The 14,950-nt window shown below is 43.9% G+C and overlaps 1 protein-coding gene and 1 long non-coding RNA gene across 7 annotated transcripts in view; one reads left to right on the forward strand and one right to left on the reverse strand.

Moving 5' to 3' along the window:
• The window catches only part of CLYBL (citrate lyase beta like), a 258,838-nt gene that overhangs the window by 76,449 nt on the left and 167,439 nt on the right, over positions 1 to 14,950 (reverse strand). The gene's annotated exons all lie outside the window — the stretch shown is intronic.
• The window catches only part of LOC116573916, a 45,284-nt gene that overhangs the window by 29,132 nt on the left and 1,202 nt on the right, over positions 1 to 14,950 (forward strand). The window lies entirely within an intron of this gene.

The following is a 14,950-nucleotide window of genomic DNA, read 5'->3' on the forward strand; positions in this document are numbered from 1 at the left end:
GATAGAAAACATTCATTTTCACAATCTGGTAAATCTGCTAGGTACGCATGAAACGGAGCCAAATTGATTTCAGCAGAACGCAATGTCACAGCCTCGGCACAACAGGGATTCTTCTCGGCCTCACTCAGTGCCAGGCCTGTTACCATCCAGGGCCTTGGGTGTATCGATCACCCAGCCACCGAGGGTATGTGAATAGTCCTATAAGTGGTGGCATGAACCCCAGTTGACGGACTTGTATTTCCATTCCTATTAACGTACTTGAACATGCGACTATGTTCTTGCTTTTCCCACTTGGAGGCCTATTTTCAGCTTCTTTTATCCAGCACCTTATCCCTTCTACAGGTAGTTCACTGAACTATGGAATCTGAAAACAGAAAGTATCCTTAGGGATCATCTTGCCCAATTTCTTCATTTTATGGATGATATACAGGGAGGAGAAAATTCTTGCCCAGACCACATGGGTCATTAACAATGACTCAGGCACCTTATGACTTCCAAATCCTTGCTTTTTTTCACTTCATGCTATCTCCACTGAATCTGGACTCAGCTTACGTAAAAGGGGGTTTCTGTAATTCCATCAACCTAAACATCTATAAGTCTATGAGATATTTATAATGCAAAGGGCTCTATTTAACCTGTTCTTGGATTTCCTGTTTATCTCCTGGACCACAGGTCCTCAAACCCATCATGATACAAGCTTACAATCCCTTATTAGAAAATCTCAGAGACAGAGACTCCCTCTCTGCCTCTCCTGGGACAGGGGTCCGGTCCGAGGCCCGTGGGAGGCTCCCGAGTGCAGCTGGGCCCAGCCTACCCGCTCCGGCAGTCATGGCAGGCACCCTAGACCTGGACAAGGGCTGCACATTGGAGGAGCTGCTCCACGGCTGCATCAAAGCCTTCGATGACTCTGGGAAGGTGCGGGACCCTCAGCTGGTGCGTATGTTCCTCATGATGCATCCTTGGTGCATCCTGTCCTCTCAGCTGGCGGCAAAACTGCTTCACATCTACCAACAGTCCCGGAAGGACAACTCCAATTCGCTGCAGGTGAAAACATGCCACCTGGTCAGGTACTGGATCTCAGCATTCCCAGCAGAGTTTGATTTGAACCCTGAGCTCACTGAGCAGATCAAAGAGCTGAAGGCTCTGCTTGACCAAGAAGGGAACCGGCAGCACAGCACCCTCATTGACATTGAGAGCGTGTCCATAGGGCGAGCTAGAGGGCAGGGCAGGGCGCCTAGCATCCCACGACATCTGTCCTTAATAAATGTTTGTTGAATTGAAAAAAAAAAAAAATCTCAGAGACAAAGATATTCTAGAATGAAGCATTTTTTGAACCTTAGAAAGGTAAAACAGTACCCACATAGTCTGTTTTATTTTGCTTCTCCCCAAAACCTAGATTAAAATGTAGGGCTGGTCAGGCTAAGGCAATGGAGTCTACAAACTGCCTCATGTCAGTATAGGTCAGGTTTTGCTGCTGAGTAAGTCAGTTGCAAACTTATGATAAAACTCTTGGTTTTCGGAGCTCTTTGGATTTGGATCTGTGGCTAAAGGACTGGGGATTCACACTACTCTCTTCAGACGGGTGGCCTTGAACAAATATCATCGACCGGTTGGGTAGTATCAGTCACTTTTATCAGTAAAAGGGTGGTTTTTCACTAGCGTCTTGTCAGGACTTTGCTTTCTTTGTAGGCTTCGTTATTCTCGCTGCCTCTCCATTACATCCTGGATAACAAAATGGAATGGTCCCATGCTGGACAGACCTTAGGGAGCTTGGGTTCAGAAGCTGGCTGCCCTGTTTGTTTCTTGGGTTTTTTATGAAACAGATCCTGCTGGGATCACCGGAGGGGCAGGTGCTTTATGAGGCAGCTGGGGAGGTCATGGTGGGGACTGGAAGCAGCACCTGTCCTCTTGGGCTTCAGTAAAAGCTGAGCAGGGAGGGCTTGCCACCAGGTCCCCAACGGGCAACTGATCGTGCCTGCGTCTCTGGGCTTTCTCTGGCTCCAACTGCTTCTCAGCTTCCTCCTTCTCATCAGATGGGCAGGTTTCCAGGGCTGTCAGATTTTCTTCTGCCCAAGTTAACAGGGACATTGATTTTGGAGGAAGGCAGGCCCTTCCCCCAGCTCATCCTTCCCTCACTCCTGGCTTAGCCACGCCAGCTCTGTGGCAGTGTCCGGTTTTATTAGTACTGCCTGGCTGAGGCCTCCTTTCCCAGGCGGCCCCTGTGATTTCCAGCTCCTCTCCACTTGGCATGTCGACATGCACTTCTGGTCTCCCAGGGAGAGCCTGCTTACCTGGATAATGGGCACTTGACCCCCTGGTTTCCAAAGTGGGCTTCTGTACCACAGCAGGGCTTGCATCTGTTTTTATTGTCTTCTGGACTGACGCCGGGAGGGAGTCCTATAAACGTGACCTTGCTTGGCTGGCTTTGGGGTTGATGGAAATCAGTTCACTTTGGGGGTTCTAATGGGCCTGGATGGAGGAGTTCCGGAGTGACACGGGAAGGTGTATTGTGACTGTGAGGAGGCCTTTGCTCCTTCAGAGCTGGAACATGGCTTTCCTAAAATTTTTCATCTGGCAAAGAATCGTTGGCACCTGTTTGTTTGAGGAATTTCACCATAGGAACAGGAGGATGGAATTTTACTTAGAAAACCATAAAGGTCTTCTAAGAAAGAGGACCCATGTATGTCTTTTGGAGCAGTCTGGGCGGGTAGGTTTGGAGAGGTAGGAAGAGAGAGGGAGGGAGGAAGGAGAACCTTGTCTCCCATAACTTTTGTGCTCATCATCCTTGTCTCTTCTCACTAGCCATGGTGACAGCACGATGGCCTCCCCACCCACTCTCCCCAGCTCCAATCCACTGCACTGCAGCCAAAATGATATTTTGTAAGACACCCCACTCAGTGTTTAAAACGCCTAGTGGCCTTCCGCTACTCTCCGAATGCATGCAGAGTCTTTACCAGGGCCCTCGGTCCTGCATCAGGTGGCGCCTGCCCTCACTCTAGCCTTACCCTGTGCCACCCCCATGCTCACGGGACCACTCAGAGCGCTCCTGCTGCTCCTGGGTCTTTACGCACACCTCCCTTCCTGCCCAAAAGGCTCTTCCTCTGTTCCATTCTCCCCTGTATTCCTGCCTTAATCCAGTTACCTCCCGTTCATCCCTTCAGATCCCAGTTCAAACGCCATCTCTCTCCAGCCTGGACTCCTATTTTCTACTCTGGCAGCACACTGGGCTTCGCCTTCTCATCACCTATCACAACTGACAACTTGCTATTTCAGCAACTGTTGGGCTGATGTCTGTTTCACTCATCAGCCCCATCAAGGGGGGTGGATTTTTGTTTGCTCACCATTATCACTTCCAGCGCGGCCTCACACCCCCAGACAGTAGTTCCTCAATAAGTATTTGATGAGTGAATGATTTATCTTGCTAGTACGACAACCTCACCAACAATGCTACTCGTGTATAAGACAAAAAACTCCTATGTTCCTCCAGTGTAGAATGGAAATTCCACTTGCTGGGAAAACTTGGGCAAGGGCTCTTCCTGAGAGTTGGGATGAGTGAGCCCGTGTCTCCAGTCCCTGGAGTTGACTGTGGGCACTACATCCAGCTTGACATTTCTCTCCCGAAGCTCCAAAGGCCCTCTCTGATGGCAGGCTGGCTTGTCTTCCCTGAGTCCTCATGTTGGCCAAGAGGAACATGTCACATTGGTAATAATGTCAGTAAACTCTGAAGCTGCCAAGGAGAGCAGCAAGCGAAGGCCAAGAGGAAGCCGGCAAAGCCTGAAACACGCAAGCCCTGGAAATCATCTCATTACCAGAGGTGCCAGCCGTCACACCCTGGATGGAAGGGCATAATTGCTGAAAACAGCTAATCACTAACAGCATGACAGCCAAGGGCCTACAGCCGTCCTTTTCTTCACTTCAGGATCTGTCCCACGAGGGGAAAGGCGCCAAAAGAGGAAGCCATGCATGAAGACATGGCTCCTGTCTCAGAGAAAGGGCATTTCTTCCCTAACTTGTACAAGATGCTTTGGGAACCCTCTCTTTATTTGTTACCAAGCTTGAAATTTTGATGCTTTGATCCAAATGTAGCGCCTCTGGACTTCAGAGATGTGGTCTTAATTAAGCCCAGCATGGCAGAGGATAGTTTTCTGTGTGACACTGGCCCTTTGCAGAAGGGTGTCTCACAAAAGTAACATTCTGCTTTCAGGAAAGTATGTGGGCAAATGTGGACTGGACACCCATTGTGTAGACACTACTGCATAAGGCTGCTAGGGGAAAAATAAAATAACCAACAGGCTTCACAATTTCTTTCTTTGGTTATATTGCTCTGATCATCTATGAAGGTAAGCGGATGGCTAGCAAATGTTCAAAGAGATAACAAAACAGAAGTTGTTGCAGGTATCCAGGAGGGGAGTGTGTGTACAAAGTCAACAAGCACAGCACCTGGATAAATTCAAGCATCTCTCTTCTCCCTAACTTGCCTCCCTCAACCATTAGTAGAGTGCCTTCTGTGTGTCTGGAGCTATATGAGATGCTGAGGACGGAAATGTTGTGGTCTCAGGAAGCTTATGTACTAATGGAAGAGAGCCACAGATAAATGAGCAACTATGCTATGCAGCAGAAACTACCAGACTAGAGTATCAATAGCAGTTTCTTTGAATGTCTGAGGGCAGCCTGCGTACACAGAAAAGACAGTGTCTGTTCCTTTGGTTTTAAAAAGTTATCAATTCTGAAATCTATTTTCCTTAGGCCTTTGAGTTTAGCCTATAATCTTGTTTTTCTGTTTATAAATAAAATGGATTCGTTCAAATTGAATAGATTTAAGTAAGTTCAAATTGCAATGGTATCATTTACAACTTTATTAAATTCCCTTTTAAAACTATATTTATGATTTAATACCTTCTCTTTCTTAAGTGCTTCAAGTACTTGACTGAACAAGCAAAACCTCTCAAATACTTTAACAGGGCTTGTAAATCTGTAAGTCACTGATACTCTAGGACCTGAGGTCGCTTACAGGCCAAAGACCTTCTGTAAGCACACAGGCCCAGGTGATTTTTCCTCTGCCAAGAAGATCCTGAGCCCCTTGCGGTTACCATGACGACAGGAAACTTCAAGTTCATGCCCTTCAGATAGAATTGGTTTTCCTTTTTTTTTTTTTTTTTTTAAGATTTATTTATTTATTTGACAGACAGAAATCACAAGGAGGCAGAGAGGCAGACAGAGAAAGAGAAGGAAGCAGGCTCCCCGCTGAGCAGAGAGCCCGATGCGGGGCTCGATCCCAGGACCCTGGGATCATGACCTGAGCCGAAGGCAGAGGCTTTAACCCACTGAGCCACCCAGGCACCCCAGAATTGGTTTTCTTGAGTCTAAATTACAATCGACCCTAATTCTTTCCTCTGCTTTGAGTTGCAACCTCCTCACCCAAGATGCTGCTAACTTTTTCCAACTAATCTCTTTTCATGTTCTTCATATTCTCGGTTGGATCCCAATTTTTAAAAAATATTTTATTTTGATAAAATATATCTGACATAAAATTTACCATCTTAACTACTTTTAGGTATACATTTATTTTTTAAAGATTTCATTTATCTGAGAGACAGAGAGAGCATGAGTGGGGGTGGGGAAAGAGAAGCAAGCTCCCCACCGAGCAGGGAGCCTGACACGGGGCTGGATCCCAGGACCCTCGGATCATGACCTGAGCTGAAGGCAGATGTTTAACCAACTGAGCCATCCAGGTGCCCCTAGGCATACATTTTAGTGGTACATTAAGTATACCACGTGACTGTGCAACCATCGCTCCCATTCATCGCCAGAATTTTTTTCATCTTCTCAAACTGAAACTCTATATCCATTAAACAATAACTCCCCTTTCGCATTCCCTGCAGTCCGTGGCGACCACAAGTCTACTTTCTACACCAGTCTACAGTCTCTATGAATCTGACAACTCTAAGAGGTGCCTCATATAAGTGGCATCCTATAGTATTTGTCCTTTTGTGACTTGGTCATTTTCACTTGGCAAAATGTCATTTAAGATTCATACATGTTGTAGCATGTGTCAGAATTTCTTTCCTTTTTAAGGCTGAATACTATTTTATTGCATGGATATACCACATTAAAAAAAAATTATTTTAGAGAGAGAGAAAGGGAGGGAGGGGCAGAGGAAGAGGGAGAGAGAGAATCCCAAGCAGACCCCCTGCTGAGGGTGGAGCCTGATCTGGGGATCAATCTCACAACCCTGAGATCATGATCTGAGACAAACCAAGAACTGGATGCTTAATTGACTGAGTCACCTAGGCACCCCTATACCACATTTAAAAAAAAAAAAAAGATTTTATTCATTCATTTGGCAGAGACAGAGATCACAAGCAGGCAGAGAGAGGGGGAAGCAGGTTCCCCGCTGAGCGGGGAGAGCCTGACACAGGGCTTGATCCCATGTCATGGGACCATGACCTGAGCCGAAGGCAGAGGCTTAGCCCACTGAGCCACCCAGGCACCCCTATACCACATTTTTTAACCCATTCATTCCCTCATGGACACTTGGGTTACTTCTACTTTTGGCTCTTGTGAATCATATTGCTCTGAACACAGGTGTGCTGGGTTCTAATTGTTATAGACACTTTAATGCTACCCAAACATAAGTTTACATGGATTAAACAGTAAAACAAAGTTAAAATAAATACTTAAGGTAGACATACCGGCATATTCCAATACTGCTACTGAAAATGTATTAACAGTCTTTCAAAAGATAATTTTTTATATATCCCTTCTATAAAACATTTTGACAGTACACAACAAAAGCCATAAAAACGTTTCTACCCATTGATCTGGTAATCCTAGTCCTGAAATGTATGCTATTTTAAAAAAATACTGTATTTATTTATTTATTTATGAGAGAGAGAGAGAGAGACCATGCGCACATGTGCACATGAGTGGGAGCAGCAGCAGAGGGGGAGGGAGAGGGACTTTCAAGTAGACTCCACCCTGAGTGAAGAGTCTAACATGGGGCTCCATCTTACCACCCTGAGATCATGACCTGAGCCAAAATCAAGAGTCAGAGGGTTAACTACTGAGCCACCCACTTGCCCTATGGTCCTAAAATGTATTCTAAGGGAATACAGTCTAGGGGTGCCTGGTTGGCTCAGTTGGTACAGCATGCAAGCAACTCTTGATCTCAGGGTTATAAGTTCAAGCCCCATGCCGGGAGTAGAGATTACTTAAAGATAAATTTTTTTGTATATAAAAATAAAATCTTAAAAAAAAAAAAAAAAGAAATATAGGAGCGTCTGGGTGGCTCAGTGGGTTAAAGCCTCTGCCTTCGGCTTGGGTCATGATCTCAGGGTCCTGGGATTGAGCCCCACAGGAAGCCTGCTTCCTCCTCTCTCTCTACCTGCCTCTCTGCCTACTTGTGATCTCTGTCTGTCAAGTAAATAAATAAAATCTTAAAAAAAAAAAAAAAAGAAATATAGCCTATGGAGGAAAAAGTTCTATACATGAAGCTCTTTATTGCTAGTTATAAAATTTTTTTTAAAAGATTTATTTATTTATTTGACAGACAGAAATCACAGGGAGGCAGAGAGGCAGGCAGAGAGAGAGGAGGAAGCAGGCTGCCTGCTGAGCAGAGAGACCAATGCGGGGCTCGATCCCAGGACCCTGGGATCATGACGTGAGCTGAAGGCAGAGGCTTTAACCCACTGAGCCACCCAGACGCCCTGCTAGTTACAAAATTTTAAGTTATATACTAATTATATAGTAAAATTATATAGTAATAGTATCATAAAATTGTAGTGAAAAACTGGAGATAATCTAAATATTCAGCAACAGAGAAACTAGAGACAATCTAAATATTCAGCAATAGAGAAACTAGAGACAATCTAAATATTCAGCAATAGAGAAATAGAGAAATGAAACCATAGATGCATATTATACATCTATTAAAGTAATAAACACAAAAAATTTATAGCAATAAAAGGAGAATACATAATTATAACTATGGAATCATGTAAAAATTATGGCTGCAAATGGAAAAAGCCTGGAAAAGAACAGGGAAGTACTAAAGTGAATTTTGTGTGAGATTGGTGGATTCAAAATGATTTCTTCCCTTTTAAAAATATTCTTTGTTGTTGGTACGAGCTATAAAAATTAAAATTTGAAGTAGCTGACAAAATTTGTCCATTAAAAATAAGGGCACCTGCTGGGTTGCTCTGATGATTAATAAGTTAATGGATGCAGAAGTAGCTAGATCCCGTCTGCAGGCACTCCAGAGGGTCTCCCCCAGCCCTCTCTGCCTCACCCCTCCTTCCTTCCAGCTTTAGTAGCCAGCGGCTACAGGATCAACACTGGTCACACAGTACCTGCTTTCCTCTCTCCTTCTCAGGAAGAGTGTTTCTTTCACTTTTCATTCTTTTTATGTATAACTTTCAGAGCTCAACAGAATCTGGACGCTTATACTTTAGGATTCCCTCATCAAAATGAACTTGTTAAACACTGAATACTATATCAAAAATTAGTTATGTACTATACAATGGCTAACTGAACATTAAAAAAAAAGAAAAGAAAAGGGAATCTGGTGCAAAAAAACCAAACTTGAATAAAACCTCTTAATGGAAAAAAAAACCCCAAAAAACAAAATGAACTTGTTTCTTTCTCCTTACCTTAATATGTGGTTTTTAAAAAGCATAAAATATTAACAATCTGGCCAGTTCTTCCCACTCCCCCAAATTAAACATAGTTACTACCATAAGATCCAGCAATTTCATCTCTGAATATACATCCAAAAGAAGTGAGACCAGGGACTAGAACAGCTATTTCTACACCCACGTGCCTAGCAGCATTATTTACAACTGCCAAAAGGTAGAAACAACCCAAGTGTCCATCAACAGATAAACAAAACGTGGTCTATCCCTAAAATGGGATATAATTCCATTTTTTTTTAAAGATTTTATTTATTTATTTGACAGAGAGAAATTACAAGTACACTGAGAGGCAGGCAGAGAGAGAGAGAAGGAAGCAGGCTCCCTGCTGAGCAGAGAGCCCGATGCGGGACTCGATCCCAGGACCCTGAGATCATGACCTGAGCCGAAGGCAGCAGCTTAACCCACTGAGCCACCCAGGTGCCCCTTATTCCATTTTTTTAAATTAAAGATTTTCTTTATTTATTTGACACAGAGAGAGAGAGGGCCAGAGAACAAGCAGGGGGAACAGCAGAGGGAGAAAGAGGAGCAGAAGCCTGATGCAGGGCTCCATCCTAGGATGCTGGGATCATGACCTGAGCTGAAGGCAGATCCTTAACTGATGGAGCCACCCAGGCGCCCCTGTTATTCAATTTTTAAAAGAAAGGAAATTCTGATGTACTATAACATGGGTGAACCTTAAGGACATTATGCTAAGTGAAATCAGAAAGTCATAAAAGTACATACACTGCATGAATCTATTTATACATGCTACCTTGAATACACAAATTCAGCTGAGATGGAAAGCAGAATAGTGGCCTGCAAGGGCTGGAGGGCAGGGAGAAGAGGGAGTTAGTGTTTAATGGGGACATAGTTTCAGTACCAGATGACGACTGAGGATGAAGTTCTGGAGATGGATGGGGTGACAGTTGTGCAGCACTGCGAACATACTTAATGCCACTGAGAAATGTCTAAACCAGTAAATCTTATGTTAGGCATATTTTGTTGCCACAATTCTAAAAAGGCATATGGTATTAGCATCCCTTTTGGGTCATGTATTAATAATTCACCAAGCACTTTCCCGAGGCAACGAGTTAGGTGAAGATGAAGACGGGAAACCTTCAGGTATTGTGGCCGACAACATACAAAGACTGAAAGGCAGGTAAGGCCTTGAAGTTCCCTAAAAACTGCACTGTAGCTGCACACATCTCACTACTCTACCTGCATGAACAGGATCACGCTGGTCATCAAGGGAGAGTGGAAAAAACAATTAGAGGTGAGAGGTCAGTTTGGATGACAAGTGGGGACTGTGGTCATAGGGACAGTAGAGGAGGGACTTTTTTTCAAAAGCTGGAGGGAAACAGCAAAACAGTATCAATAGGAAAACCGACAGGAAAGCTCTCTGAATATCCACCTACTAGAGTCCAAATCAGAGCTGAACTGGACAGTTCAATGTGAAATCCAGATCTTTGCAAGAGCACTTGGAGGCCAGGTGGTCCAAGTTCCTGCCAGGGGCATTTTGTGATGAGGGCTTGGGAAGGCCTCTGCTTTGTTGATGGGCACTTGCTCTCTCACATGTATGCACTGCTAATTCTTCCTCAGTTCTTTCTCCTGTTGAGCGAAAATCTATATCCGAGCCATTTGCTGACAGAGTCTGCCCTCATTCTGCCCTCTGAAACAGCACTGAACAATTCCACTCCCTTTTCTCTTTGAAGTCTTTTTTGGTTTTGAATCTTCTTTTCTTTTCTTTTCTTTTTTTTTTAAGATTTTATTTATTTATCTGACAGAGAGAGACACATCGAGAGAGGGAATACAAGCAGGGAGAGTGGAGAAGGAGAAGCAGGACTCCTTTGGAGCAAGAAGCCTGATGTGGGGCTCGACGCGAAGCTCTATCCCAGAACTCTGGGATCATCGCCTGAGCCAAAGGCAGACACTTAACGACTGAGCCACCCAGGCGCCCCTGAATGTTTTTTCTTCAGAATTAACAACTGCAACTTGTACTCTAGTCTATGGCTCCAAGAGCTGAACTCCAGGCATCAGATGTGGTCTGACTAGTACTCTCACCTTCCTTTAGCAGGACATGTTTTCCAATTAGGACCACTATTGAACCCCACTGTGATTACGAATCAATGTCTGACTGCTATGCTAGATTATAAGCTACTTGATGTTTCATGTGCAAAGGACCTGGGGGTTATTCATTTCATTATTCATTAATTCAATCTACTGGACCCTCAAGATCAACAAGTGAAACATCTCCTAAATGGAAAAAATATGGTGTATGGTGACAGATGGTAACTACATTTATCACAGGAAGCACTGCATAATCTATAAATTGTCAAATCATTATGATGTATACCTGAAACTAATGTAACACTTTATGTCAACTACACTTCAATTAAAAAAAAAAAAAAGAACATTTGTCAAGTACTTAATTTGTTTTATGCACTCTGGCAGGTGTTTTACATACATGATTTCATCTAAGCCACACACCCATCCCATCAGGGCTGGGCACCTGGGTGGCTCAGCTGGTTGAGCATCTGACTCTTAAGCTTGGCTCAGGTCTTGAACTCCTGGTTGTGAGTTCAAGCTCCATGCTGGGTATGGAGCCTACTTTAAAAAAAAAAAAAAGAAAAGAAAAGAAAAGAAAAGAAAATCAGGGCCAAGTTCACACCTACAAGAAGAACTGAAGCCATTGAATCTGGCTCCAAAGCATGTCATACAGTTCCATTTCAGTTAGGATATTAGACTCCAGAGAATGGAAAACTCAATTCAGACTGGCTCAATTCAACACCAAGGACACCTGTGTGACAAAGTCCACTGGTAGAGGAGCTTCTCAGCTGGCAAAGCCATCAGCTCAGCAATGTCAAGGATGCCTACTTCTGTACCCAGTTTGTAGGTTGCCTTCGTAGTAACTGTAAAACACATCTCTTTGTCACTACTAGCAGGAAAGAAAGACTGATTAGCCATGATTTTCTTTTGAGAGAAGGAAAACTTTCCTAGAAACTTTTACAAGCCATTCTACATCTCACTGTCTACGAAAAGTGATTGCTGGCAACGAAGATGGAATTGCCCTGTTTTGGCCTAGTCAGACAGCCCTTGAGTCAGAATAGGTTCCTAGAACTCATTATCTGAAGTTCAGTGTCAGAAAAGGGTGTGTGCAGTATAACTGTGCCACCTCTACCTCCACTGAGAGTTGCATGGGCAGGCCCAGTGCTGGGTACAGGGGATCCCTGTCCTTATGGGACTTCCAATCTAGTACGAAAGACAAGAAGAACTGTACGAGTGTAAGAGGTGTGATGCGTGTTACAGAAGGGGAAGGACACAGAGCACATGTAGAAGTCAGTTGGAAAATCTCTGACTCTCAGTGATCCTGGAAGGCCTCCTGAGGAAGGATGGTCCTGGGGAGAGTCAGACACCGCTGAGGCGAGGAAGGAGTACCTGGGCAAACTGGAGGAGAGAATGAATGGAACAACTCTCCTACTGAACCTTACATCCTGGGACATCTGTGAGCCGAAGACCGATCTTTTGTTTAGTCAGTCATTCACGATGCATTCGTTGCACAAATATCTACCTGCGGCAGCTGAGAAGGTGTACATGTCATCAGTGAAAGGGAAAAAAGAAATGATTAGGTCTGTGAATGAGCCATGCCTTACACTTCACCTCTTTCTCACCAGCCAGCCTTTTATTTATATGAACTTCCACTGAAGTGCGGACCACCTCAAAAAGGTGAATTTCAAACCACAGGTGGTATCTTTAATGTTTGAGTGAAGTTTGATTTAAAAAAAAAAAAAGAATTTGGAATTATTAAGATGAGGTTTTAAGATTAAAGTAAATTTCAGTTATTTGTGTTCTCTTATTAGTTGTTTTTATGGGTCGGCCCATTCACTTCTGATTTTAAATCTCCCCCAGCATATGCACAAAGTGATGATATCCCAAGAATACATGAGGCACCTAAGTGACTCAGTCAGTTAAGCATCTGACTTTTGGGGCACCTGGGTGGCTTAGTTGGCTTAGTGGTTAAGTGGCTTCCTTCGGCTCAGGTCATGATCCTAGTCCTGGGATTGAGTCCTGTGTCGGGTCTCTGCTCAGCGGGGGCCTGCTTCTCCCTCTCCCTGCTGCTTCTCCTGCTTGTACGTACTCTCTCTCTCTCTCTCTCTCTGTGTCAAATAAATAAGTAAGTAAATAAATAAATAAAGTCTTAAGAAAAAAAAAAAAAGCATCTGACTCTTGGTTTCAGTTCAGGTCATGATCTCAGGATGGTGAGATCGAGCCCAGCATAGGGCTCCGTGCTCCTTGTGGAGTCTGCTCAAGCGTCTTTCCCTCTCTCTTCCCTTCTGCTCCTCCCTCCTGCTCACATGGCATGCTTTAAAATAAATAAAAATCTTAAAAAAAAAAGACAAATGGAGGAGAAAAGAGACAAAGTGCTTGACACACAGAATCTGGTAACCAAAGCATATAAATTCAGGTCACTTGGGTGGCTCAGCTGGTTAAATGTCTGCCTTTGGCTTGGGTCATGATCCCAGAGGCCTGGGATTGAGTCCACATTAGGCTTCCTGAGCTGCTTCTCCCTCTCCCTCTGTCCCCTACCCCGCTTGTGCAGACACTCTGTCAAATAAATAAATAAAATGATAAAAAAAGAAAATAGAAAGCATACTGTCTAGCCAAAACAGAAGAAAACTAGAAATGAGAAATGAAAACAATCTTGGGAAGCTCACAAATAATGTGGATTAAAAACACTCCTAAATAACTAATGGGTCAAAAAGGAAATCACAAGGGAAATAAGAAAATATTTTCAAAATAAAAATAAAGAACAATAAAGAACAACAACAACAAAAAAAGTACAGCTAAACAACAGAGAAAAATGCATATAGCTCAACATCTATATTTAAAAAGACCTTAAGGGACACCTAGGTGGCTCAGTCAGTTAAGCACCTGCCTTCAGTTCAGGTTATGATCTCAGGGTCCTGGCACAGAGCCCCGAATTGAGCTCCCTGCTCAATGGGGAACTGGCTCCTCCCTCTCCCACTCCCCCTGCTTGTGCTCTCAGTCTTTCTCTCTGTCAAATAAAATCTTTAAGAAATATAAATACATACATACATACATACCTCAAGTCAACAACCTCATCTTCTATCTTAACGAACTTTTAAGTGGAGCCTCTGTGATAGAGTTAGTTTAGCCTCCAAATCTTGATTTCAGCTAGAGTAATGATCTCAGGGTCATGGGATGGAGTCCCGCATCAGACTCCATGCCCAGCACAATCTGCTTGGTTTGCTCTCTCCCTCTACCTTTGTTTCTCTCAAGTGAATGAGTAAATCTTAAAGAAAAAAAAAAAAGAGAAAAAAGAAAAAGGAAAGGAACTCTTAAAAAGAGCAAAAATACCCAGAGCAAGCAGAATAAAGGGAATAATAAAGACTAAACATAAATGAGGTAGAGAATTTAAAAACGAAAGATCAATGAGATCAAATACTGGCTCTTTGAACATATCAGTAAAATTGAAAACCTTTAGTTCAAGTGACCAAGGAAAAAACACCCCGATGCCTAAATCAAGAATGAAAGAAATTATTACCAAACTTACAGAAGTAAGAATAAGGAAATACTACAATCCTACCAATAAACTAGATAACTTAGATAAAAGGGACAAATTCTACATTGGACTCCCTGCTCAGAGAGGAGTCTGCTTTTCCTTCTCCATCTCCCTCTGTCCCTCCCCCAACTCATGGTCTCAATCTCTCTCAAATAACATGGTGGATCCTGGACAGGGCTACCCAGGTCAAACGGTGGAGGCAGGGCCAGGTTCGCCTCCTCACACACGAGATCCAACAAGAAAAAGCTCCTGCCCCCTTGTCCCATATACTTTCCTAGATTGACTCTGATTGGCTGATGTCACGTTTTCAGGCCTGGGCCAATCACTGTGGCAAGAAAAATGCAACTCACTGATTGGTTATCCCTTAATATCTGATGGGGAGGTGGAGCGGGGATAGGGTGGCCGAGCGGGGATGGAGGGGTGGGGCGGGAGGGTGGAGAAATCGGGGAGAGGGGGTTGTCAAGGTGGGGCTGGGAGTGGAAATGAGAAGCCATCCTCTGAAAAAGGCAGAATGGCTGCTCAGTAGCAAATCACAAATGTCTTCTACACCCATTCACATTCTTCCCAGTATTCCCACTCTTACAGGAGACAAAGCCTTAAAATAAAAATCTCAAATGGCTCTCTAATCATGGAGTTGCCAGCACTCGGCTGTGGATGGTATTGCTTCCTCCACTCACCAACCCACCCAGTGGCCACCAGA

The sequence above is a fragment of the Mustela erminea genome, chromosome 15 (assembly GCF_009829155.1).
Source record: "Mustela erminea isolate mMusErm1 chromosome 15, mMusErm1.Pri, whole genome shotgun sequence".
Taxonomy (NCBI): Eukaryota; Metazoa; Chordata; class Mammalia; order Carnivora; family Mustelidae; genus Mustela; species Mustela erminea.